Here is a 25,226-nt window from a genome sequence, read left to right as displayed (position 1 = left end):
CCAGGAGAGGACACCCTTCTCTTCACCAGGTCTGCAGGCCCAAAAAAGCACAGTCAGGGCTCTGGATGAAAAACTAAGCGTGTAAGAATACGATATATGGTTAGTGATGCTTGGAACATGGTATCTTTCTTGAGCAGTTGCCGTGGACAAAGAATTGGAAGAGAATATGGAATCAGCTGGAGGTTCAAGTGGTGGGGACTCTTTTGGGGTCAGTGTCCTTTGCTGCTTGTTCTGGGGAAAGCAAGTCAGAGGTATGAGGCTCTTGGGCTTCTCCTGCCACCACCCAGCATCCCTGGCTGCAGGCTCTGTCCCTCAGCCCAGCCCCGAGGGAGGCGGTGGTGGCTCTTTCCAGAGATGCCCCCACCACTACCCCAATGGTATTCATGCCCCAGTGTAGGTCCTGTCCCTTTCTCTTGAATCTGGGCTGGCTCTGTGACTTGCTTATTGCCAATGGAATGTGGTAGAAGCAAGGCTACACGACTTCCACGTCAAAAGCAGCCTTGCAGCGGCTGCCTTGGTCTTCTGGAACAGCCTCTGGGAGCCCTGAGCTGCTGTGTAGAAGTCCGACTACCTGAGGCTGCCGTGCTGGAGGGACCTGCTACAGGTGCTCCAGTAGACACTCGCCACCAAGCCCAGCCTGCTTGCCACCAGGCCACCGGACAGTGAGGGAAGCTGTTCTGGACCTTCTGCAATGGCCCATCTACCAGCTGAATGCTGTCAAGTGACCTCAGTCAGGGTCACGCAGGGCAAAAGGATCACCCAGCTGTGCAGTGCCTGCATGAACTCCTGACCACGAAACCATGAGACACGGTAAGTGTTTTAAGCCACTAAGTTTGGGGAGGATTTGTCACACGGTAATGGATGATATAGGAGAGGCTCTCGAGTTCTGTTCTTCTCAGGTGGATCCAACCTGAGCTCTTGCCCCAGGAGAACCAGTCCCTGCTGCAGCTGCCCCTCAGCCCCAGAGATGCCCTGGAGGAGGGCCCTGGCTGACTGTCCAGGGCTTGCCTGGACCCGCATTACAGGGCAGGATCTGTACCTTTGGGTCAAAGTATCTCATTTACTCATTCATTCATTCATTCAAAAGATACTGAGAGCCCCTGTGTGCCAGGCTGTGTTTTGGGCTCTGTGGAGATAACGATGAACAAGACAAGCTCCCCTGAAGCTTACTTTCTAGTGATAGAAACAGATAATAGACAAGTAGATAATAGAATTTCAGAGAGAGAGAGCTAAGTGTTTTTTTTTTTTTAAAGATTTTATTTTTTCCTTTTTCTCCCCAAAGCCCCCCAGTACATAGTTGTGCATTCTTCGTTGTGGGTTCTTCTAGTTGTGGCATGTGGGACGCTGCCTCAGCGTGGTCTGATGAGCAGTGCCATGTCCGCGCCCAGGATTCGAACCAACGAAACACTGGGCCGCCTGCAGCGGAGCGCGCGAACTTAACCACTCGGCCACGGGGCCAGCCCCGAGAGCTAAGTGCTTTTAAGAAAATAAAGCCAAGAAGGGAAATACAGACTCTTCTGAGCATCTGATAAAAAGTAAGGAATTTCTCTTCCAAAATGTACGGTATCACACACACACACACAATTTAGCATGTAATTGGGGGGAATTTATTCTCCCTGAAGTCCGTCTCTTGGATCTCTGGGGGCTGTGGATTCCAGGTTAAGAACAACTGAGAGAGAACCACTGTGGGGGACACAGGTGAAGTCAAGGATCCCCACAGGTGGAATGTGCCACCCCCTCACCAATGCTTCTGTGAGGAGGTGGTGTCAACCAGGTAACAAACTAGCCCTGTGCCTGTGCGATGCTCTCAGTCTGGTGCGCGAAAGATGTGCAAACTGGAAATGGACCTGGTGGTTAATCTCAAGGCCGTGCGCACATGACAGGTGCCTGAGGAACCCCTGCCAGCCGCATGGCCCAGCTCTGAGGCCCACTGGGGGCCATGCAGTGAAGTGTTGCTTCATGCAGCTTCTCACCTAGTCCTCACAAGGGGCCTCTGGTGGAGGAATCCTGTTGGGCTCATTTGCAGAGAAGCCACAGAGAAGGTAACTTCCCTCTTGGTGGGGCTGGACGCTGGGAGGCAGGCTGGGCCAGCCCAGGGTGTGATTTGAAGGCTGGGATGGGAAATAACATTTGCAGGTGCCTGTGATGCTCCAGACAGGGTGCAGGTGGCTCCCACACATTATGTCATCTACTCTTCACAACCCTGAATGCCTTAGAGATGAGGCCTCTGAGGCCCTGACGGGACAGGAAACCTCCCCAACTCACCACTAGTAAGCCAAGATTCTAAAGCCGTTTTCACAGCCAGTCCACCCTGGCCCCTCCTCATGTTATGGGTTGTCTATGGGCATTGCCCGCCTACCGCACAGCCCCCAGATCACTGGGTCAGAACAAAGCAGAAGAGCCAAGCCCCGCATTGGCCACCCTTGCCTGGGCCGCATGCAGGCCACCTGCAGGGCAGCTCCCAGGCCCTCTGAACTGGGCAGCAAACCACGGGCAAGGCCGAGCCCATTCTGAAGCTTACACAAGGCTCTCTCTGTTCTGGAAGCAATTCAGAGACGGCAGCCATCCCGTGCTCCCCAGTGAAATGAGGGAGTCTTTGCTCCTGCTGTGAGCTGATTTTCGGTGGCCTGATCGGCAGCAGCTTGCCCTTAGTAAAACAAACAGCCTCATGTGAAAAAACCTTCGTCCAGTTACATCCAGGATCAACAGGGGAGGGGTCTGAAGGTACCGCACCCCACTCCACCCACCTGGCTCCCCTCCCTTGGCTGCTGAGGGTGGAATCCCATTTAAACAATTGCCTGAGCCAGAAGGAACATTTGAGTCATTAATTTCCTGCTCGCTGTGAGAGAAGGCGCACGGAGCTGGCCCAGGCAAGGCCCTCGTGCCCATTTGTCTTCACACCGTCACTCTGAGTGAGACTCAGGGAGAGCCGTGGAGCCCTTGGAAATACGGGGACTTATTCTAGCCACGATTCCCAGGCCAGAGGATTGGCATGACAAATGGACATTAAGGGGAGCTGTTTGGTGAGAAGGCCTCTAAGTCAGAGATAGAGCCCGAGGTTCTGTCCAGGGCTCTCTCACCACCCTGCCCGGTGACTTCCATCATTCCCTCATTTGTCTCCTCATCCCTTCATTCATCACATCCATAACGAATGGCCGCTGGGGGCTAGTCTTTGTTACAGATGTCTCGGTTTTCTCCAGCAGAGCCAACCTCCTGGAGGTGAGGCCCAGCTCTTCAAATAAGTGAGGCTGTTGGCAGCTTCGGCATCCTGCAAGGGAAGCTGGAGGCTGTCCTTGAGGCAGAATCGCCCCTGTCCTGGCAGCAGCAGCTCTGGTGGCTTTCTATGTGGTTGTATACCCGAAGCAAATCCAGACTCCCTGCTCTCAGGGCAGCCCTGAGCCTGCAAGAGGACACACAGACCCAGATTCTTTAAAAGATAACGGCTTTGAGGCCGACCCGGTGGTGCAGCAGGTAAGTTCGCACGTTCCACTTTGGCGGCCCAGGGTTTGCCGGTTCGGATCCCAGGTGCAGACATGGCACCGCTTATCAAGCCATGCTGTGGGAGGCGTCCCACATATAAAGTAGAGGAAGATGGGCACGGATGTTAGCTCAGGGCGAGTCTTCCTCAGCAAAAAAAGGAGGATTGGAGGCAGAAGTTAGCTCAGGGCTAATCTTCCTCAAAAAAAAAAAACTAAAGATAAAAATAAAAAATAACAGCTTTATTGAAATATAATTCACATGCTTTAAAGTGCACCCATTTAAAGTGTACAGTTTGGTGGTTTTGAGTATATTCACAAAGTATATTCACAAAATTCTGCAATCACCACTACCTAATTTTAGAGCATTTTCATCACCCCGAAAAGAAACCCCATACTCATTGTCATTCCTCCCTCCCCCGCTTCAGCTGACCTAGGCAATCCACCTTCTGTCTGTATATGTGCCTGTTGGGGAGGCTTCATACGAACAGCATCATGCAGTATGTGGCCCTTGTGTCAGACTCAGGTTTTAAGTAGTTCATGTACTTCTCTCAAAGGCTGCCTTCCGGAGTCACCTCTGCCTAGGGTTGAGGGGAAGAGATGGGGTGGGAGTTCTAAACCTGGGTCGTGGGAAAATTGGGGGTGGGAATAAGGGACCCCCAGCACCTGGAGGGGCGTGGTCAACACCCTTCCAGAGCCCTGGTGGTCAGGTTTAAGGTTTTCCAGCCAATTGATCCTCAGGCCTTCAGTAAAGTGTGTTATGCATGACAGCCTGGTGTTGGCTGTGCTCTGGGGAATAAAGGGTCTGGGGCCTCCATTTGTGGTGAAGTCAGACAGGGGAGGGGGGAGGGGTCACCACTACCAGGCCAGGCTGCACCGCTTTAAGCTTTCAGCTCCCAGCACCTGTCCTCTTCTCACTGGGGGTCTTGAAGGTACAGCTGAGTCAAACCCGTACATTATATTTGTGTATGTGTCAACTACTTATCATATCTACTCTAAGTAAAGCCCTCTCTCCTGGGTGGAAGGAGAAAACAAACACGGCTGTTAGAGGAGTTTGCGCTCTAACAGAACAGATTCATGCACCCGTGACATGAGGACGTGGACCAGAGCTGGACCGCTGTGAGTTGCCGTCTCAGGTTCCCAGACACAGCCTTGGTCTCACGGTGGAGACCTGTTTGTAACCTCACTCCTGGGTGTGGGGAACGGAAACAATGGTTGGAGGGTCTAGGAAAGCAGTCTGCCTGTGCTGGGCGTGGCTCCCACCTCTGCAGCTTTCGCCCATCCATCCCAGCTGCGGCCCTATCATGACCCGCATGCTCAAGTTCACCACGTCCACCTCCCCAAGTGGAGCACTGGGGCTCTGAGGCACATCTCCAGGACCCCAGGACAGAGATGGCTAATTGCTTACCCAATAGACGTTTCTTCTTCCTCCTCAGTGTGTTTGTTTGCTAGGGCTGCCGTAACAAAGGACCACAGGCTGTGCGTCAAACATCTCATAGTTCTGGAGGCTGGAAGTCTGAAACCAAGGTGTCGGCCAAGTTGATTCCTTCTGAGGGTTGAGAGGGAGGGATCTGTTCCAGGCCTCTGCTCCTTGTGTCTCTTCACATGGTCTCCCCTCTTATTCGTCTCAGTGTCCAAATTCCCCATTTTTATAAAGACAGCAGACGTATTGGATTAGGGCACACCCTAATGACCTCATTTTAACTTGATTATCTCTGTAAGGACCCTATCTCCAAATAAGGTCACATACTAAGGTACTGGGGGTGAGGACTCCAACATCTTTTTTGGGGGGGACACAAGTCAAGCCATAACACTTAATAATAGAAATCAGTTTTATTTGAGGGGCTGTGTATACAGCTAACAGATACATTCCCAGCCTCCCTTGTAGCCCATGCAGCTATTTTGACTAGGTTCCAGCCAAGGAAATGTAAACAGCAGTCAATGGCTAAGACTTCGGGGACAGTTCCTTAAAAGAGCTCAGATAGGTAGATCTTCTGCCTTCCTCTTGCTTCTTGCCTAGATTGAGGACATGTTAGCTGGAGTTCTAGCATCCCTCTTGAGACCTGAGACAACCTCGAAGTTGGAAGCTGTGGTCTTAGGAGAGTGGAGCAGAAGCTAGAAGGAGCCGGGGTCTCTGATAAGACAGTGGGGCCACCATGCCAGCCACGGGCTGCCCACCTCCAACTACTGTAAGTGAGGGAAAATAATAAAGTTCTCCTTTGATATTTATAGTGTCTATTACTAGCAGCCAAAGGCAACCCTATGAGAAACAGCCTCCAAGGAGCCAGTATGGTGCAGTGGGAGAGGCATGTACTAATAGTTTGCCATGAGATAGACCTGATTGAGCGCCCTTCCTGTGTCCTGTTTATACACGCAGTTGTCCCTCAGCATAGAAATGACCTTTCTACTGGTCTGCCCTCCCCTCTGCATCGTAAGCTCTTTAAAGGCAGGGTCCATGTCTGTTATATCTTCATTTTCTCCATGCCTTGCACAGAGCCTGCACATACAAGGTGTTCAGTGAGTGTTGACCTGAATGGATTTTAAATTCTCTACCCTGACCAGGTCTGTGGTCTTGGACTCCTGAGTCTTAATTTCTTTAACAATAAAAATGGGAGTTATAATACCTGGCCTGTTTTAAAGACAAAGCATGATGAAATGTATAGCATTTAGCACAATGCCTAGCACATGTTGGATGCCCGAGGAATGGTGGCCATTATTAGTATTATGACTACATTTTCTACAAAATTCCTGTTCTAGTCCTGGTGTGATGCCCCACTTACTTCTGACGACCAGACTTTTGGTTTTTCTAAGACCAAGTCTCTGACTTACACATTGTGTTCATTGGGTTCCCATCTTATTTTCTTTGCCTTCTTTTGGCCTTGAGAACCTCATCGGTACATGAGTCCCTAGGTTGCCTGCGTTCCAATTCTGGCACCTTCCAGTGCAGTTAAGCATTCCATGCTCAGCCAGTTTACCAGCTAAGTCAGGACACAGAGAGGGTGGGGGTCTTTACATTCTGCCATAGGGTCTTGGTGAGTGGAAGAGGGTCTTCTCAAGAAGAGAGTAAGGATCAGTTACAAAGATGGCCCCAGTGTTCTGCCCTTCCTGGGCCCGTGGCATTTGCAATGTGATGGAGCCATTTCCCCATTGTTTGGATCTAGGTCAGCCTTGTATCTTGTTTTGGCTAATAAATGTGGTGGAAGTGACACTGCCAATTTTGAGCTAAGGCCTTAAGAAGCCTTGTACGCATCTCCTTCCTTGCTTTCTTGGACTTCTCCTCTGAGCCCTCTTCTTGACTAGGCCTTGTCCTTGGCTGCTCAGCAAGAATCCTGCCAAGCCAGTTTAGCAAGAATCCCCCCAACCCTTGATACCTAACCAAGTTCCTCTTGGTATTTTTCCATCCACTGACTTCCTCATCCTGCCCATTGGCTATAAATTTCCAGTTCCCTCTGTTGTATTCAGAGTTGAGTTCACTCTCTGTCCCCTATTACAAGTCTTGACCTCTATTGCAATAGTCTTGAGTAAAGTTTTCCTTGCCTGTTTAACTATGTCTGGTGCACGTTTTGACAGCTTCCGTCATGAGAAGAAGCCTGGACTAGCCTGCTGAGGATGAGAGACCGACCACATAGAGCAGGGTAAGTCCTCCCAGCTGAGGCCATCCTAGACCAGTCCACTCTCAAATGACTGCAGACACATAAGTAAGGCTGGTCGAGATCAGCTGAGCTCGGCTTAGGTCAGCAGAACTGCCCAGCCAACCCCAAGGCTCATGAGAAATAATAAATGTCTGTTAGTTTACAGCACTATGATTTGGGGTGGTTTGATCTGCAGCACTATTGTGTCAATAGGTGACAGGTACAGAGAAGAAGAAAAGGTCTGACAAGCAGAGCAGAAGGACCTTTTGAAAGACCCCGTGCCCTGAGCTCCTTGGGTCCTGCAGGGCCCATGTTTTATGGTTCTCATGGCATCAGTGAGGGAGAGCACTATCTCTTTGGCTGCCTCCCGGAAAAGAGGAGGTAAGGAATGGAGCCGCGGCTGACTGTGTGGGTCCCGCAGTCACCAGGCAGCAACCAAGAGGCGAGGGAGGGATGGCGCATTCAGCAGAAAGACTGGCTGGTACTGAGGTTGCCTTAGCGGTAGGTGCCAGCTGGGGAGCAATTAAGTCCTATTTTCCAAATCACTTCAAGTGAACACACTGGGAGCGAGCTATTAACAGCAGGCTGAAGAGCTCTGAAATATCAGCACCACAGCACGCTGCACTCTGGAGTCCCCGGCTGGAATGTTCTCCTCCGCAGTCCAGGCCCCACCCTGCCTGGACCTTTTGTTCTCCCACACAGCTTCTCTTGCCCCCTCAGCCCTTTCTTTGTTTATTTAATTGTGGTAAAATACATCTAACATGCAATTTACCACTTTAACCATTTTTAAGTGTACAATTCAGTGGCATTAAGTGCACTCACAATGTTGTACAACCATCACCACTATCTATTTCTGGAACTTTTTCATCATCCCAAATGAAAACTCTGCACCCATTGGACAATAACTCCCCATTCCTTCCTCTCTCCGGCCCCCGGATCTGCCTATTCTAGGCACCTTATGTAGTTGAAAGCATATATTTGTCCTTTTGTGTCTCTCAGCCCTTTATTCTTACCAAAACTTTTGTTTTTAGACATCTGAAAAGCAACCGACCAGAGATATGCAGTTTCTTTAAAACCCTCCCGCCTTCCTTTGATCCCCTGGAAGAGGTGGACTTCGTGACCTTGGCCTTGGGGTATGGATGTCCCTGTCCCCATCAAATCTCCAAACAAAACAGAACAAATTCCCCTTCCTGACCAAGTTCTCGAACAGAGGCTGTGAGGACACCCCCACCCTGCATTTTCCTTTCTGCCTTTTGAGTCCAGCTGTTCTGGCTACGCATTCCGCACTACCAGCTTGCTCCAGCTCCCATTGGATGGGGACGCCCTGAGGTCACCATGGGCCTCAGGTCTGTCTCATCAACCCCTAGAGGACGGGGGTCATATTCCTGGAATAGCTCCAAGAAGCCCCACCCAGTTTTAGGTCAAAAGCTTGACAAATAAGTATTGTTTCAACAGCAGAGGCCCTGGCTTGAGGTAAGTTGGAATCGGACCAGTCCTGTGGGGCCAGAACAATCTGGTGGAGCCTGAGGTCTGCAGGCAGCCTGTTTGCACAGTTGATGAGGTAAAGGAGATGATGAGGAGAAGGCACAATATTGCTAAGTTTCCATTCTCTATTGCCCTCCCGTACCCTACACACACTTACACATACACACACACACTTGTTCACACACTCTCTCACACACTCACACGCTTGCTCTCTTACACACTCACACTCACACACCTGCCCCAGGGACTCATGGTTTTAAGGCCGGGGGTGAGAGGGCTGCTCCAGGCATAAGTCAAAGAAGGTTTTCAAGAGGCCCTTGGGGGCCGTGAGGTGTGGGATCAAAGGTGAAACTGAGAGGGAGAGAGGCGTTTTTCCTCTCACTTTTTTGATTTTCCTCTCACTTCTTTGAGCACACAGCGCTGCTCTGGCCCTTTGGCACACTGGGGATGGCACCTTGGGGCCAGTGGGTGGGGAAGCAGTGGCCCTTGATGGGGGGAGGGCACCTAAAAGATGCTTCAGAGACTGTAGATACCCAAGGGGATGGGGGAAGTGGGTGGGGAGAAGGGGAAGTGGCAGAGAGGGGAGGACTGTGGCTTGTCGTCAGGTGTGGGACGCCCCTGGGGACTCTCGGGTTGCCTTTGATCAACTTTGCCCCCAGCGGGAGCACCAGACAGTAAATTCCACCCTGTCCTAAGGCATGGAATTTGTTTTCATTGTGTGGCAAAGGTGATTCTTTATCAAGAATTCCTTACCTCCGTTTCCTCCATGGTCTTTCCTAGTTCACTCGGGTCAGGCAGGTCCACAACTCTCCTGGGGTGGGCACAGCCTGGGCTCATGGCTCTGGGCTGGAGGTAAGGAACCCGCTGAGTCCCCGTTCTCCTGTCTTTAAAATGGGAAAGGTAGTTTAAACCCCTCATAGGTTTGTGGAAATAATTGCATGGGAAAAAGTTATATATATGTGCATGATATGTGTGTGCGTGTGTATATATTCACCATATATGTATGTACGTATGTCTGTGTATGTATAACATATAGACCATATATGTACGTATGGTGCCTAGCTCAGGACCCAGCACATAATAAGCCATAAATGTTACTGCTATCCTTAGTATCGTCCAGGATGGCTTTCCATAGTGGTTGGCTTTCTGCATCAAGAGACTTCAGGAGTCCAAGTAAAGGGAATGTGACCTAGCGGTAAAGTGACTTTAAAATCTATTAGCACTTACATACCCAAGTGAGTGTGGAGCATGCAGTCACCCCAGAAGTGCTCATTCCTTCATTCAGGAAGTCACAGAACAGGGCAGATTGCATTCTCTAGATGTTCCTGAGCACCAATCTCAAACGGCTCTCAGTATTTATGGAAATGATAATTTCTCAGGCCGGTTCACTTTGCCAATCTCCACAACTATTCCAAACACTTTTCTCTCTCTTCAAGCCCTTTCCCCTTTTCTCTCCCATTTAGATGGGCTTCGCCTCTTAAAGAGAAAATAGATGCTGTCAGATGAGAACTCCTTCTCCTTCCCAGTCTCATACGTATGAACCTGCTCGTGTTGGCACTCCTGTCCCTTCTCTTTACAATTGAGGAGTACTTCCTCTCCAATTTATCGTGAATCCTTCTACTGATGCTTATTTTGATTCCAGCTCCTCCTGCCTTCTCAGGAACCTGACCACATCTCTCTTCTGCTTATTTGACCTTTCCCTCTCAACTGGCTTTGAGTACCCTCAAGTCTTTCCCATTTATCAACTACAGCAAAGCAAAACCAAAAAATGCCAAACTTGACTTCTTTCTTGATCCGCGTTGTCATAAGCTGGCTCCCCACATATTCCCAGCACCCCTATTGAGGAGACAAAGCCGAGCGCGTTGGGGCTCATCGCAGCAGGTGGTGGGGAGAACAGCAAAGCTTGGTATTCAGAGGGGGGAAGACAAGGTCAGAGTTCACCCAGAACTGGAGGTTTGGTTAGAGGTGGGTCTTTCAGTGTGGGGATTGAGGATGGAGTAACAATCATGATACCACAGTCCAGGATTGGCAGAGATAGCAAAGTGAGAGATTCAAAGAATCTTCAGGTACAAACTGTAGATGTTTTTCATTGAAGAGTTGATGGGTCTTTGGGGAAGTTTCTGTAGTAAACAATTGCACTATTTGCTTGGGAGGACAGTCCCAAAAGAGAAAAGAAATGCTAATATAGACAGTGGGAGAGAAGCGCGTGCTACTGTGGGCAGTAAGGTGTGGTTTCACTTCTCTATGTCCAGGCTGAGTGCGGGGGTTAGAAGGTTTTGGTTCTCAGCTTCGAGCTTCTGCCCCAGCTCCTTCCTCCCCTTCACCACTAAACAACTCAAAATAATTTCTCTGCTTGCTGACCTCATTTCCTCTCCTCCTACACATTCCTCAGCCCTCCAACCTGACTTCGGGCTCTTTCTAAAACAGTGTTCATTAAGGTCCTCCATGGCGTCCCTGTCTTTAAATCCAGTTGAAACTTTTCAGGCCTCATCTCACATGGCCTCTCAGGGCTGTCAGTCTCTAGCTCCTTGGCATCCATGACTCCACACTCTCCCAGTTGTCCCACTGCCTGTATCATCACTTTCTCTTTCTCTTCTTTGCAGACTCATTCTATTCCATCCTGTTATTAAGTATTATTGTCTCACCAGACTTGGTCCTAAGACTTCTCCCCTTTCCCTTCATACCTTCTCCTGTGGCAGTGCCATGTATTCTCATAGCTTTAGCTACCACCTCTGCACAGATACTTTATAAATTCATGTCTCCAGCCCAACCTTTTTTTGGAGCTCTGGACCCACATATACAAAAGTCTATATGACGTCTCCTCTGAATGTCTTCAAGGCATTTCAAGTCAAGATTTCTGTAGAAGATAAGGCAGCGTTAGCACTGTGAGAAACAAACCCCCAAATCTCAAGGGCTTAACACATTTAAAGCTTATTTCTCACTGATCTAAGAGTGCAAAGTGCGAGTTCCTGATCAGCTGGTTGTTTCTCTCCACATGGTGAATGAAAGGCCCAGGCTCCTTCCATCTTGTGGCTCTGCCGCCTCCTATGTCTTCAGAGTCCTCTGCATTTATCCAGTGGAGAGTGTAGGGGAGGAAAGAAAGACTTTCCTTCAACCACCCCTGGCTTCAATAGCTCAGTCTATGAAATAAACTGACAGGCCGATTAACAGGAGAAAAAGTATACAAATTTATTAATTTTTAATATTATGTACATGGGGAATTACAGGAAAAAAAGTGAATACCAAAAAAAAAAATATGGTGAGAATTGAGAGCTTATATATTATTAGGGGAAGGGGAGGGGAGATGCAGGCAACTTAGGAGAGAGTTAATGAATTTTAGGAAAAGAATAGATGTGAAGTGTGACAGTTTGGGACAGTTTGTCTGGGTGTAGAGTTGGTTTCTAGTCTTCTGTGTTAGGGTCAATCTTCCCTGGTTGATGAAACTCCTGGGGCCGGGGTGGGGGGGTGGGGGGGGGGTGCGGGGCAGCCTGGTTAATGACAATTGAGTTCCTTTTAGAGGATCTGTCTTTAGGCAGATAAGAGGAGTTCAGAGACAGCCTCTCCCTGCGTTTGCTATTTTCAAGTGCCTTCAGCTCAAAATAATCAACATACCAAAGCAGCATATTTTGGGGCTGCATGTCCAGAAATCCTTCAATAGGAAAAAGGAGAGTATAGAAGCTACACCTGGTTTTTAAAAGCTTTGGCCTGGGAGATGACACACATCACTTCTACTCATGTTCCATTGACAAAAAAACCCCCAAACAAACCAGTCTAGGGTTGAATTGGCACTCCCCCAACCCTCCAATAAACAGATGTGTTTAAGTCCTAATTGCAAGTATCTGTGAATGTGACCTTATTTGGAAATAGGATCTTTGTAGATGTGATCAGGTTAAGATGAGATCATATTGGATTAGGGTGGGCCCTAATCACATGATTGGTGTCCTTATAAGATGAAGGAAATTTGGGCACACAGATACACACAGGGAGAAGATGTCCATGTGAAGACACAGAGACGCAGGGAGAATGCTATGTGAAGACAGAGCAGAGACTAGAGTGGTCCATCTACAAGCCAAGGAACACCAAGAATTGCCAGCAACCACCAGAAGCTTGGAGTGAAATGTGGAATAAGTTCGCTCTCAGAGCCTCCAGTAGGAACTAACCTTGACTGTGGACTTCTAATCTCCAGAACTATGAGAGAATAAATTTATGTTGTTTGAGTCACTCGGTTTGTGGTACTTTGTTACAGCAGCCACAGGAAATTAATACACTTGGCCCTCACCTGTCACAGATCTGCTGGCGCCTTGATCTTGGACTTCCCAGCCTCCCCAACTGTGAGAAATAAATGTTCATTGTTTAAGCCACTCAGTCTGCGGTATTTTTGTCATAGCAGCCCAAGTAGACTAAGACAAGGCTGGATTTCATTCTTCAAAAATGTCAGAAGTCATTTGGTGCCAGTAGTGACTGAGCAGGGGATGGCTCCAAGTGATAGTGTTTCGTGTCAAACCTGGGGTGAAGGTGCGTCTTAATGAGACAGATTCCTTATCCTGTGTGTGAACTGGCTCTCGATGCCAGACCCAGAAGACGAATGCCCTGCATACTTTAGGCCGTGGACTAGAGCTAACAGCTGACACGTCCTGAGTGTGTGCTGTGTCAGGCATAGCGTGCATACTTTATATTCATTATCTCGTGTGACCCTCACAACCTCCCGAGACAAAGGACCCGGAGTCAACCCCATTTACAGCTAAGGTCTGAAGTTCGGGAGGGTTTCATAGCTGGCCCAAGCTCACTTGGCTAGTGAGGGGCAAAGTGCACCTGCTATGAGAAGAACTCAGAACTCTGACATCAGAGCCTTTCTTTGAACTGCTCTTGTGTGTTGCCTCCCGAGTGACTGCTTGGGAGGGCAGTGATTGTTTATATAAGGCTTAGAATCATTGTTAAAACAATATCCTCATTGTATTTCATAGGGGAGACAAACCATGTGAAAGTGCTATGCTATTTATCACTACAGTAATATCATGTACACACTCCCACCCCTGATAACGGAAGGGAAACGTGCCCTCCAGCCCCTTACCACTAAAAATGTGGCTTGTGGACCAGCAGCACTGGCTCCCTAGGGTCTCAGTGCCCCCCTAGACCTACTGACTCAGCGTCTGCACTTGAACAAGCTCATATGCACGCTAAAGGTTGAGAAGCCCTCCTGGCGTCCGAACCTTTGACTGCCTTCCACCTATGGCTTATTGCAGCCCCTCAACACTCTCACGGCCATGACTCTCAAACTTCTAAATGTAGAAGAATCACCTGGGAACGTGTGGCAAATGTGGATTCCTAGATCTCACCTTCAGAGATTCTAGAATTCCCAGGGCTTTTCATTTCTAAAAGGCACCCCCGGTGATTCTGATGCATCTGGTCCTACGAGGACCACACTTTGACAAATGCTTGTCAATACCTCTTTAGTTTTCCAACAAAATATTTGGTCCTTAATAGTAACTGGTCTCTGGAAACTTCTACTGGCAACAACAAAAGTCCAGATCTTGTCTTAACAGGAATCAAGAGAAGAACTGTTTTAATTTGGGAATACATATATATTATATAACATATTTATATTATAATATTACATATAATATATTTTATATATATCTGTCTAATATATATCAATTTCTCCTCCTTCCCCACCTCTGTGTCTTGATTCCTCCTAGTTCCTATTCAGCAGCTGGAAATTGTTTTTTGATTTAGTGCTGTGGGAGACACTTCCTGAGAATCATTTTAGGCATTATGGAAAAAAAAGCTTGCTCCATCTTTTCTGGGATGATTGAGTTAGCACACCTTTTTGGATTGCTTGGTGAGGCCAAATTGCTGTGGCACACGAGCTCTGGGAAACCTACAAAGCAAAATGTGTCTCCCAAAAATGAGACGTTAAGGGCTTAAATGACCAGATGGCTACAGAAAATACCCAAGCTCAAAAGCTGACTGGGAATTGTAGAGTCTTCCCAAACTGGAGGCCCAAGGGGTTTCTGTTAAACTGAAACTGTGGGATGTTCTGTGTGCTTAGAGCGGTTATCTATGTTCAGTGGGTGTGAAGTGGGAATGCTAACATCCCAAGGAGGCCTGGAAAGGAGGCAGGGACAGTGTGGCCGGGAGAGGGTGCCCTTAGTGGGACCAGCAGGATGGGTGGCAGCCAAGGACCAAAGGGGGCTTTGTGGAAGGAAAGAGGGATGGGGCAGGAGAGCAGGATGTGAAGCAGAGGCACAGAGAGAACGGAGTCAGACAGTAGGGAGGAGCCACAGGCCATGGCTGACCGTGCAGGGAGTGGGACAGCCCGGAGAACTTGTGACAAAGGCAAGAGGGAGACGAGCCAGTGAGAAAAGTGACCACGTTGCACAGACCAGGAAGCAAAGGAGTGTCCTGGGAGGAGAGAGCAAAGCAACACTCTTCTGGCAGCAGAGGATTGGGGGCTGGAGGTGGGCTGGGGTAGAGCGAACACAGAACACCCTAGGACCCAGGGAGTCCAGCAGGGAGCCAGCAACCCGCTAAGTAGAGGGACAGGAAGTGTCTCATCCCAAGGGTTTGTTTGCGTTTTGACTCCACATGTCAGTAGAACCCGAACTGCACTTGTGACGGGCCTTGACTTGGTGCAAGGAATGTACACTCTGAATGTCAAGGGCTGAACCCTGATCCCAGAATTCACACGTTGAAGCCCTAACCCCCAGCACAGCAGAATGTGACTGTATTTGGAGACAGCCTCTAAGGAGGTAGTTGAGGTTAGAGGAGGGCACGTGGGTGGGCCCTCATCCAATCTGACTGGCGTCCTTAGAAGAGGAAATTTGGACACCCAACCAGACACACACAGAGCAGAGAGAGCCCGCGTGAAGAGGCAGCAGGACAGCCCTCAGGGGAAACCAACCCTGCCGGCGCCTTGGTCTTGGACTTCCAGCCCCCAGAAGTATGAGGACGTAATTCCCGCTGTTAAGCCCCGCAGTGTGCGGAATCTTCTCCTGGCGGCCAGAGCAGACTCCCGCACTGGCATCCCCGCGCTGTGGGCGTGTCCTGAGGCGGCGGGGGCGGCGGGGGACGCAGCCCGGCCGGCCGTGACCAGGCGAGCTGACCCCACCTGTGGGTGGGGCGATGGGTGATGGGCCGGAGTCCTGCAGTGCCCACGGCGGGGCGGCGTCTCTCTCCGCGGGACTGCCCGGGTCTGCAGGGCGAGCACGAGGGCCGGGCCCCCCTCCCTAGGCCGGTCGTCAGAATCAGAGCACTGTGCCCCCGAGTGGGGCCCAGGCTCGGAGGAGACCCTGGCAATAAGGCCGGGTAGCCCGGCCCAGCTCCCCTATGCTTCCTCACCCCGTGCACGGGAAACCTCTGGAAGGGAGGAGGCTGGAGGCAGAGGAGCCAAGGGGCGGCTCTGCCGGGCAGGGCGCTGCCCTGAGGAGATTCTCCAAGGGCCACCTGCCAGGACAGCTGCCCAGGTGGGTTCGCCGGGTACATGGGATTCCCACTTTGTGGCTGTCACTGACCTTCAGTCACCAGGGAGGAAGCCTCAAGGCCACAGGGGCCTCATAATCTCCCCACCGAATTCCTGGAGTCGGCCCTTGGAGGTCATTTGGGTCAAGGGCAGCAGCCAGGCGTCCGAGTCCATCTGCCGCCCCTCCCGTCTTCTGGGTCCCCGGAGCCGCAGCCGCGCGTCTAGAGAGCCCAGCAGTGGAGACAAGAATGAGCCTGACTCCTGCGGCTGGCGGGTGAGGGGACGAGGGGACGGCACGGGTATCAGGGGGCTGTGCTGGAACCCAAGACCCGCCCTGGGAGCAGGACATGGAAGCAGGACACTGGGCCCCGGGAGAGACACTGCCTTGTCATCTCTTTCCTGTCTCCTGACTCTGCAAATTCCTTCACGTCTAGGGTTCCATCCTCAGCCCTTCCCAGCCTCCTCCCCAGCCCCCGCCCCCGCCCCCAAGCTCTGAGCCCCACTAGAGCTGGGCTGGTGGGTGGAGCCTGGAGCTCTAGAGACCAGCGCAATTCCGGTTCCACTCAGGGCTTCATTGAAAAGGAGGCCCTTCTCGGAAATGTAAGGACTATGGCAACGGTAGCATCCCCTGGGGGAGGGGCCGGCACCAGCCCCAGGTGTCTCAGCCCTGCCATGTCACCCACTCATTGTGTGAAGCTCAGCTGGATAAAATGCTGGCTTCAGGCCCCTCATGACCCGTCTTTCCCCAACAGCTTAGCCTGCCGGAAAGTAACTTCGGGAGGAGAGGGAGAGAAGCTAGGAGAGTGTTCTGGAAGTCAGTGTGAAATATGACTCCCAGGTGTTAATGGGCCTCTCCAAAATCCTTACCTTGACCCCCTTCCAAGAGGTGACCTCTTGCCCAGCCTCCACCAGGTAAAGATGGTTGGAGAGCCCGGTCCGCTGCCTCCCTGTGCTCCCTCCTCCCCTGCTTGCTTTGGCCTCTCTAGCACCCTCTTCTCTCCTGGCAAGTGGTTCTTGCTGCCTCTCCGCCCTGCGGCTCCCCACCCACCGCCCTTGCTGTCCTACACAGCGCCTGTTTCATCTCTGGACTTCTAGGGGACCACCTCTTGGCCCATGGCTGTAGGTACTGTGGACTACAAGTCCTCTGAAGGGTCTGCCCCCATTCCTGCTGCACCCCAGGCTCCAGTAGCCCGCTGACCTGTGGGACAGGGGGCTCATCTCATTGTACTCGCAAGGGTCCCAGGCATTCCCTCTACTCTGCCCTCTGCCCCCCTCCCTCCCGCCACCCAGCACTTCTGAAGGATCATGAGCAGGCATACCTTTCTCCAGCTGCCTGGGAGAATGTCCTCCATCTGGAGCAGCACAATCAGAAAGGCATCTCTTCCTCCAGGCTCATGCCAAGGGTATGACTCGGTGAGTGAACCTAGGGCTGAATTCCAGCCCGCCTCCCAGCACCACCTCAAGTGGGGCCCCGGGCAGGGCACAGCTGTAGCCTGTACACTCCACAGTGACCATGGGTCCCCTAGACCCTGGGAATCCAATGAGTTACTCTATCTTCCCCGTTTGGTCCTAGATGCCACATCTGTGCTCCAGTAGCTTCCTCTATAAAGTAGGATTTTTTATTTTCATTTTTTCCTAAGTTCAGTGGGAGGTAATAATAATAATAGTTTCCATTTATCAAGCACCTACAGGCATTACTGTACCATCTCATTTGACCCTCTGGAACCCCTCTGATGGGAGGTATTAAGATCCCCTTAGCAGGCGAACACCGTTCAGTGGCTGGCTTGAGGTCACAGTTTGCCTGCTCCAGGGTCCCTTCCTTCCCTTCTTTGCCTGCCTCTCCCACGGTCACTGCCCCCGGGCTCCCTAAGGGCTGCTGCTAAAAGTTGTCCCTTCTGTTCCAGACCCTCCTGCCTCTGGCTGCATGCTCTTCCCAGAAAAAGCTCTTGCCCCCAGGCTTCCCTTGAAAACGCCAGTCTCTCCAATACATATGGAGAAGGAGAGGGGAAGTAATCTGTTCCATTTGCATCTTGTTTTTATTTTGCAAATAAAAATGAAAATTGGTTTCGCGGGAGAAGGCAGCTGCCTTAGGAAAAAAATGGTATCTGGCTTAGGATCTCACAGACCAGTATGTAGGTTTCACCAGGGACTTCTAGATGTGCCTCAAAGGGATCTGCTTCCTTTCTCTCCAGCCAGGATCTTTAAAAATAGTTTATAGTGCGTGGTTCTGGCAGAAGATGCCGTCAGCCTCTCCAGTGGACCCATTGAGTTTTCTTTTTGGTCATCTTTTACGATCAGCTCCTGTTCAGAAGCCCCTCATAAGAGGACCACCAAGAAGTCTGAGGTTCCGAGGGAATGTCCAGCTGGCGGGGAAGGGGGCCGGATACCACCAATGCCCTGAGGAGGGCTTCTTCAGGGTCAGGTTCATTGTAGCCAAGCTGCCTTTTTTTTTTTTTAAAGGACGTGTGATCTTCTTGACCTTTCCCATCCATTCTTCATGCTTTTGTGGGACAAAGGCCGCTTTGGAATACAGACAGTCCTAATTGCCCATGCTTGATGAGACACCATGTCCTGCTCTGCCAACTGGGTGTGCCAAGTGGAGTTGGCACATGTGATGGGGGCAGTTGAAGTGAGTTCAGTGAGGGTACTATTTATGGAGGTGTGGACAAGGTAAGGGGCCAAGAAGGGGCAGTGAGACCCTGGGGTTGGGGGGGGAGGGGGGCGCGGGGGCAGAAGGCTGTGGAGCACATAGTGGTACCTCATTCTCCTGTGCCCATTTCTCCTTGGCAGAGCCTACCTGGTAGCTGGAGGGCATGGGAGCTGGCGGTGTGGTCTATAGGGTGAGTCCTAGGTGTGACCTGAGCAGAGAATTGATTCAGAACCACTAACAAAACAATTTGCCCAATGGGGTGATTAATTTGTGTGGGGGCCTGGAATTGGCCACCCCAAGATATGTCTCTTTGACCTCATCTCTAGAAACGCTTAATCAATGGGGAAGGCAAGGACTTAAATCTGCATTTGTTTGTTGTGCTTGTCTGGTAACCTCCTGTAACTGACTCCCCCACCCCCAACATCCTCCTTTGTCTTTAGCTGGATATGATATTTAGGTGGTGGTTTCAGCCCTTTGGCGAGTTGCTCAGCTTGCCTGAGCCTCTCCCATGAATACATTGACAATAGAAATGGCAAGCAATAGGAAATATTGGAGTACATGAGGAAGCCATTTGGTGTAAACCTAATTTGGCCTGACTTTGCTATTTTTTCCAAAAGGGCCTGACTGTGGCCATTGAGAACGCATTGTATATCTGCTTTAAAACATTTACTATTGCTGGGAGCTGTGGCTACATCATTTGATCGGCTGTTTGACAGGGTCCAGCCGATTAACGCCGAGGGGTGCAGGGTCGCCCCTTGGTGAAGAATAACTGGCCAGCCCCTCACATAGTTCTGAAACCTGTGCTGCTTCTAATTGCCCTTCATTCCTTTTCCTTTCTTAACCTTCAGTTTTCACTCCTTTGGGTGGCTGCTTGGGAGGCACTACCTTCCGGGAAAATTAGATATAGTAAGAGAATGTGACCACCTGCAGGTAACTGTCAAGATATTTTTCAGTTAATTATTGGAGGAGCACACAGTCCCATTTGAGACAATCAGAAAGGAATCCCGCCCAGATAAGATGTCGAATTAGGTTTATGGCCTCTGTCTGGTTAATGTTTCCTTCTCCCTCCAGTTCTTTGTCTAAATATATATATGCATCGTCCGTCTAGTTTGCTGGTTAATTGGATGATCAAGAAGTATCTACATATTATTCTTGACCTTCTGCTTTCTGTTAAAATCTTATAGAGGTTTTCTCCTAAAAGCAATAAATAATAAACAATTGATGAGTAGAAGGGCCGAGGGGTGCAGGGATGCCCCTCGGCGAAGAATGGCCGGCCGACACCCCTGATATTTTCTGAATTATATGCATGCTTTCTAGCAAGGTTATGTTTATACTTATTTCTGTTTTTTATTCCTGAAGATATATAGTTTAGCTTAGCTTTTCAGCCCTTTACTTTACTAACAAAATGATACTTTCTCCGGCAGTGTACTTAAGGGACTGTTAGCTCCACAATCTAAAAGACAAAGGAATGCTTCCACCCCCTAAAGGGCGCGAAAAAGTAAAGATGTTTAACTGCCCGCTGAGAATGCAGATAGCCCTGGGGATAAGATACCCTGGAGTTGCCTTTTGTTCCCATTAACCATCTACACTAATGGCATAAATGATTGAGGGAGGCAGGGATGGCTCCACCAGGATGTAACCAGAGGGACTGCTGTCCTGTCCGGAGGCCTGGACCTTCTCTCTTTGATTTAACTTTACCATGAATTACAACAGATGCCTAGGTACCTATCTCCTTTAGCTTAGAGACAGCAAACACTAGTTAATTGCGGAGAAGACTACCATTAACCTTATGCTATATAGAATGGAATGCTAATAAATATTCTTGTGCTCGATTTTTTTACTTCCTTATCTCTCTGAGAATATTTGTAGAACTATTTCTGTACTAATCCTGAAAAATATATAAACGACACTTGTGCACAGTAAAGTCGGACTTGCTAACACCAACCCAAGTCTCACGTCCCCTTTGTTTTCCCCTCATTGCGCCGACGCCATCCATCCCTCAGGAACCTGGACTCCGCTGGGGCGGGACCCCGGCATACTATGGCCAGAACAAAGGTCCTTGAGGTAAAGGTGCAACTTCCCTCCCCCTCCCAACATTGGCATTTCCTTCAGGATTAAGCATCTTTCCTTAGGCTAGGAACTGATTGCTGGGCTCATCTGTGACCACCCAACTCGAGACAATAGACTTGCCTCTTGCTAAGCCCACCAAGATAGCAGACCCACTACCTGCTGTGTCCATCAAGTGCTGTGCCAACAGGGCAATCTTGTGACTATTGTGGGAGGGACATTTCAATCATATGTGAAACATCTTGTTTGGGGGTATATAACCACTCTGCGCACCCCACTTCTTTGGTGCCCTTTCTTCCTTCCTTCAGGAAGAGAGGCCCCGGGCCATGGTCTTCATAAAGCCTTGTTTAATTTTCTCCTGCTATTCTGTCTCATGTGAATTTAATTCATTCTCCAGCCAGACGAACCCAGAGAGGGTAGAGGAAATGTCTTCCTCCCCTAAATTTGTGATGGTTCATTCAACTCAACCAACATTTGTTTGGTGTATTCCATGTACCAGGCACTGTGCCGGGTGCTTGGGGATGCTGTTCCTGCTGTCCCGAACCCATGGTCTCGAGTAGCAGTTAATGATCATGAAAGGGCCTTTCTTTACAGCTGACGATGGCCTGTGCCTGTGACATTTGGGGGCTGAGGCATGAACAGTCTCAAACAGCTCATAATCCCAGAGCATCCTATGGACTCCCCTGTGCGATGTGGCCTCCCCGCTGGCTGCCTGCCTGCCCGAGGTATACCTGACTTAGCCTTAGAGAAAAACGTGTGCATTTCTGAGTCACACACTGGTAGGAGGAACAGCAGCCAAGAAACACACAGAGAGTGGGGCAAAGAGAATTTGTGTTAATTATCACACACAGTGGAAAACCCATACATACACAATGAGAAACTAATTGGTCAAATGCTGATGGGCAAGCCCATAGACCCTGTTACTCCGCACTGTGGTCGTCTGCTTTGTTGCAGAAGCAAGTTTTCCAGAAAGCCTGTGTTCTACAGGGCCCAAAAGTGTGTCTCACGTCAGCTCTGAAGGCTGCTCAGAGCCCAGAGGACAACAATTTAGTGGCTCCAGATCCCTTCGCTCTCTGCACAGAAAGGGCTGGCGGCTGCTGGATGGGGTGGGGAGAAGGTGCCTCCTAATCCGAGAGGCCATCAGTGCAGCAGGTCAAGCCGGACATCTGACGCCAGCCTGGCTCTGGCCTTTTGCTTTCTTAGCTTCTCTATTTTGACCCAAGCTTGAGGCAGGACAGCTGGCGGGCTTGGGGATCAGACAGACCTGGATACGACTGCTGCCTTTGCCACTACATAGCTGCGTGACCTGGGGGAGCAGTCTTCCAGAGTCTCTGTTTCCTTAGCTATGAAATGGGAGCATGAGACCTAATTTTAGAGTTTGTTTAAAGGTTAACTAAGAACGTGTGCTTTAGGTGCCTAGCTTGGCGCTGCGCCTGCTGTCTGCGTGGTGAATCAAGTCCTCCCCAGCTCTGCCCCCTGGCTCTGTGTCCGAGGGCTCTCTGCCTAGTGCTGCTCATGTCTCTGGCTTCTCACCGAGCCGTCCAGGTGCCCTGGAAAGGAGTCTGATTCATCCTGCCTGTCCTCTCGGCCTTCACTCATAGGGCTGCTCTAACTTGGCCTGCCTGGTCCTCTGTGTGCCAGCAGCAATTCCAACCTGCTGCCTTGGCCTTGTCCAGTGCAGGGCCATCTGAAGTCAGAACTTCTCTTCGAGCTTCTGCCGGGGCTCCCTCTGGAGAACAGTTATCACTGCGCCCACTCAGGCTGCCTTCCACCTGCCCCCAGGGCTCTCTCTCCAACCTCTGGAAACTCCTCAGGGGCAGGCCCTTGGGGGCCCTGTTGTCACCCACAGAACCCAGTCTAAGATGCATTTAGAAAATGCTAGGTGGACCTCAAAGAACACCAGTCCAAGGAAACTGGAAGTCTGTTCATCCTTGATGTCCCCAAGGTCACAACTGTACTGCTCCCCAGCTACGGTAGAGGGGACTCCCGCTCCAGCACCCTCTGCAGCCCTCTCCCCCTGGCCCAGGAACCTGGGATACAGGCCTCATCTGAGCAGCAATCTTGGTCAACGCTGGTTGAGGCCATGCCCTGTGAGCCAGCTCCGCATTTGAGACCTACAATAGGTTAACTGTAGCTTAGCCCAATTTAAATCTTTCTGGCCACATACAACCAGATGTTAGATGAGGCAGCGAGGTAAGCAGATGTCAAAACTCCCTTTCAGAGAGAGATTGGCACTACCTTTTTGGTATTAAAAACCATCTACAGTGTCTCTGCACCTTTTTCTATTTTAGACAACTCTATACATGATGAGTTGTATCCTTTTTTAGACAAAAATTTTCTTTCCTATGCGTCTATGGAGGAACAGTGCCTCTCAGATTTTAATGCGTAAATCTCCACAGGATCTGGTTAAGATGCAGATTCTCCATTTGTAACAAGCCACCAGGTGATGGCGATGCTGCTGGTCCTCGGATCACACTTTGAGTAGCAAGATGACAGTGGGAGATGGCACATGGGCAGGCACCATTCTTGCCAGGCATCTTCACGGTTCAGCCAGCTCTGTGTTTGCAGTCTTTCTACTTAGAAGTCCGAATGGTCCTTTATGGGGTGAGGGCTCTGAGCATTCTGCACTGGGTTCCTTTGGCAGTAAGATGACCATTGCCTTCACCTATCATCTCATTCTTTTATAGCTTTTTACCTCAGTTCTGCCTTGCAGTTGCACTACCTGAAGCGACCTTTTGTTTAAGTTGGTGTTGACGACATGTTACTCCAGATTTATAGTCTTGATGTTTCCTCCTGTCCCTGGCCCTCAGCACTCTCCTACCTGGGCCTGCTGTGACCTGGCTAGTGCTGTCCTTAACCAAATGGCCCTGCAAACCCTGGGGAGATGGACTGCCTGCCCCTGGGAGGGGTGAGCCCCTGGGATGCTCCCTCACAAACCCCTTTCTTTGAAGGACTTCTTCCATCATTGGACAAATAACACAATTAGCAGGTAACGAAACCACCTAGCTCAAAGTGGCTTTGTTCTCCAGCCTCCCCCTCCCCACTTGCAGATTGCAAGGGGGTGAGGTGGCTTCAGGATCTGAGTTACGGGGGCAGCCAGCGCTGGTGGAAGGCGAGGGCTGGCAGATGGGCACGGAAATGTCTCAGAGGGAGAGAAAGAATCCAGCTGCAGGGGCAGCAAGCAGTCTTATTTGCTGTTGGTGGAATGAAGAGGACAGGACGGAGTGTTAACAACAAGGAGGAGGGGAAGGAACTCCAATGTCCCCTGCTCCCACGTCAGCGAGGCAGGGCCTGTGGTACAGACTGGTTTGTGTGGAATAAGGGACAGCCCAAAATGGGCCTGCTGGGTGAGGATGACAGAAACCGTGGTAGGGCAATTTTTGATCAAAAAAAAAAAAAAAAAGCAACCAAGGAAAATGCACAGCTTTGCACTTGGTGTGGGTCTCCTGCTTTAAGAGAGGCTTGACTAGGGGACAGATAGGGAAAGCAGTGACTGGGCTGGCCTGGGCTCAGGCACCCAGGGCAGGTACTCTGGGCAGGGGGCGGCTGCACTAGCCTGTCTGCTCGCTTGATCCTGTCTCTTACCTAACTTAACAGTCAGGGCTGACTAGAGGAGAGGAGCCCCAGATCCCCCAAGCCAGTCGGGGAAACCAAGTCAGGCAGAGCAGCCAGTGCTGTCCTGAGGAGCATCTGGCCGGGCAGGGCTCCCCACAGACATCTGTGCATGGGGAGAGCTGGAGAGGCTCAGGGCAGGCCTGAGAGCGAGTGGGCCTTGCAAGGGGCCTGAACCTGCTCGCTGTGGTGGTGGGTGGAAGGACAGAGCCTCAGGGTCTTCTAGAACAGTCTGCTGAGTCTCCTTCTCTCCACACAGGCTGGGGCTGCCTCCTCGACTCTCTGCTGAGGCCCAAGGCTGGGAAGTGTCTGGGATGCACACGTCACAAGGGCGGCTCTGGCAGCGACCTTCATCCCCATCCTCCATCTCGTGCCCTTTCCCTTCAGAAAGCTCCTGCTGTGGACAGGCGAAAGGAAAGCTCTCGACAAAATCTTTCATCTCAGCCCCCCTCCCAACTAAATTAAGACCAATAAAACTCACTCAACAAATCCACAGGCCAAAATAAAGTTTAAAATTGTTTTTTTTTTTAAATGGACCAACAAGTTCTTAAGTCCATCTCATAAATGCTAAAAACCAAACAAATTACCCCAAATTCAAGAATGTTAGTCTCATTTTCAGACACAGGAGGGATGCAGGCTGCCCTCCTCATGTCTGGGCTGGTGGCCTGTGTCTCCCACTGGTTGTCCCCCCAAGCTTGGAAGGAGACTCAAGGCACAGCGCTGGCAGGGAGCTCTGCAGGCAACTTCTAGGTGCCAGCGGCCCTGCCTCTCAGAGAGCCTGTCCCCTGGCCAGGCACTCCTCAGTGAGCTGAGTGGGCTGGGAACCGGGGGGCTCGTCAGAGAGC

General features: G+C 50.5%; 1 long non-coding RNA gene across 1 annotated transcript; it reads left to right on the top strand.

Annotated features, from left to right (window-relative positions):
* The first annotated feature begins 1,257 nt into the window (after window positions 1-1,257).
* On the top strand, window positions 1,258-24,878 carry LOC139045675 (uncharacterized). The gene is made up of 3 exons (XR_011504532.1): window positions 1,258-7,111; window positions 8,140-18,396; window positions 18,513-24,878. It is a non-coding gene; the product is annotated as an uncharacterized lncRNA (long non-coding RNA).
* Window positions 24,879-25,226: the final 348 nt, after the last annotated feature.

This window comes from Equus asinus, chromosome 7 (genome assembly GCF_041296235.1).
Source record: "Equus asinus isolate D_3611 breed Donkey chromosome 7, EquAss-T2T_v2, whole genome shotgun sequence".
Lineage (NCBI taxonomy): Eukaryota > Metazoa > Chordata > Mammalia > Perissodactyla > Equidae > Equus > Equus asinus.
This window is presented reverse-complemented; position numbering and strand designations above follow the sequence as displayed.